This window comes from Penaeus vannamei, chromosome 19, assembly GCF_042767895.1.
Source record: "Penaeus vannamei isolate JL-2024 chromosome 19, ASM4276789v1, whole genome shotgun sequence".
NCBI lineage: Eukaryota > Metazoa > Arthropoda > Malacostraca > Decapoda > Penaeidae > Penaeus > Penaeus vannamei.
The window spans coordinates 31,336,796-31,339,295 of record NC_091567.1 but is presented as its reverse complement, the minus strand read 5'-3'; the positions used below and the strand labels follow the sequence as shown (position 1 = coordinate 31,339,295).

The 2,500-nt window shown below is 40.4% G+C and overlaps 1 protein-coding gene across 4 annotated transcripts in view; it reads left to right on the top strand.

The window, feature by feature from the left end:
• The window catches only part of LOC113827094 (cardioacceleratory peptide receptor), a 316,179-nt gene that overhangs the window by 44,098 nt on the left and 269,581 nt on the right, over positions 1 to 2,500 (top strand). The gene's annotated exons all lie outside the window — the stretch shown is intronic.

Here is a 2,500-nt window from a genome sequence, read left to right as displayed (position 1 = left end):
GTAATTTTCAACTAGTATTGTGTTGGTTTATCATGTATTTTTTTTTTCCTTTTTTTGTGTGTACTTTTATCTCTCCGTTATTTCGAATATATAAAACACAGCAGTCTTTCGCAATATCAGTTATTATTTTTAGTATTTTGTACTGAATTTTTCCCCTTTCATTTCCATTTATTGCATAAAAAATATATATATATATTTTTTTTCATTTTCATTATCAATATTGTACTTAATACCTCTATGACATTCCATTTTTATTCACATATATCCTTTTTTCTAGTGATTTTGCTTTGATATCATAGTAATAATTATTTAAACTCGTATTGATGTATCCTACTCACAAGATTTTTATTTTTACTCTAGTGATTTTTTTTTCAATATATCGTACCTATCTTGGTATTAACGTTAATTTTATCATTACGTTCTTTTTCTTATACTTTTTTTGGGGGGGGTAATTGATATCATATCTTATACATATAATTCCTGGAAAAGAAGTAAATCTAAAAATATACACAAATATATAATATAAAATTCGAATAATAGATATAAACCAACAAGGACGAAAAGCATAATAATGACAAAAACAAAAAAACATAAATTCAGTTCCTTCAAAAGCCCCTCCAAATAACAAGGAAGATCCCAGTGCATGTGAGGATTCCTCCCGCTCGTCTTCGCTAAGGCACTGGTTCGGTGTGAAAGTTTGTGTATTCCGCCCGTGCCACGAAGTCCATAAGACAGGGAGTCGAATCTCAGTCGAAATGGAAGCGTCCGGGAGAGTAGGGAGGGGGGGGGCTGTGGGAGGCTGTGGGGGGGGGGAGAAGGGGGAGAGGGAAGAGAGGGGATGGTGGGGGGGCTGTGGGGAGGCTGTGGGGGTGGGGGGAGAAGGGGAAGGAGAATGGTGGGGAAGGGGGTTATGAAGTGTGGGGGGCTGTGGGAGGCTGTGGGGTGGGAATAGGGGGAGAAGGGGGAAGAGGGAGAAAAGGGGAAAGGGCTAGAGAGATGAGGGGGAATGGTGAGAAGTGGTGGGAGATTTAGGAAAGTGTGGGAGGCTGTGGGGTTGGGGAAAAGGGGGAGAAGGGGAAGAGGGTGGGGGGGAAGTAGGGGGGAAATGAGTGGGGAAGGAGGAGGAGGAGAAGTGAGGAGGAGATGGTGGAGATTTAGAAAAGTGTGGGAGGCTGTGGGGTGGGGGGAAGGGGAAGGGGGAGGGGGCAATAATGGGGAGTAGGGGGAAAAAGCAGTGTGAAAGGGGGTAGAGAGAGGGGGGAATGGGTGAGGGGAGGATGGTGGGAAGATTTGGGGAAAGTGTGGGAGGCTGTGGGGGTGGGGGAGAAGGGGAAGACGGAGGGGGGATGATGGTGGGGAAGGAGGAGGTGGGGCAGAGAAGAGTGAAGTGGGGGAAGGAGGAGGAGAGAGGGGGAAAAGAAGTGGGAGATTTGGGAAAGTGTGGGAAGCAGGAGGGTGGAATAAGGGTGAAGCGGGAAGGAGGAATTGGTGGGGGAGAAGGTGGGAGGAGGAGGATGGGGGTATAAGGGAAGGGGAAAGCAGATGGACAGGAGAAAGAGGGGAAATGTGAGGGGAGAAAATGGGAGCAGGTTAGGAAGTGTGGAAGGGGAAGAGGGAGATAACGGGAGGAATGAAACAAGGGGAGAGTGTTGGAGTTCGGAAGGAAGGAGGAAGAGGAGGAAGTGTGGAGAAAGGGAAAGAGGAAAAGAGCGAGTGTAGAAGAGGAGGAAGTGGAAGTAAGGGGGAAAGGGGAAAAGAAGGGAGTGGGGGAAAGGGGAAAGGGGAAAAGAGAGGGAGTGTGGGGAAAAATAAGCAGAGGTTGTTTTTTTTTTGGGGGGGGGGGAGCTTGAGGGAGGGTGTGGGAGGAAAGTAGGGTGGGAGGGGGGAGAGAGTGATAAAAGAGAGGTGAGGAGTTTGGAAAAAAGTGGGTGAAGGAGGACGAAAGGGGGGGGGGTATATTTACTCGTTTGTTTGTCTAGAATCTGCAGGGTACTTTAGGTGACGATGATAACAATAATGATAATGATGATATTGATGATGATGATAATAATAATAATAATAATAATGATAGTAACAATAATAATAAAAATGATAATAATAATAATAATAATGATAGTAACAATAATAATAAAAATGATAATAATAATAATAATAATGGTAATAATAATAATGATAATAATGATAATAATAATAATGATAATGATAGTAATTATTATTACTATTATTATTATTATTATTATGATGATGATGATGATGATGATGATGATGATGATGATGGTTATTATTATTATTATTATTATTATTATTATTATTGTTATTATCATTATCATTATCATTACTATTATTATTATCATTATCATAATAGTAATAATAATGATGATAAAGTGATAGCAATAATGATGATGATGATGTTGACAGTAATGATAGAAATAATTATAATAAAAAGAAGTGATAATAATGATGATATTAGAAAAGAAATAATGATTACGATAATAAAATA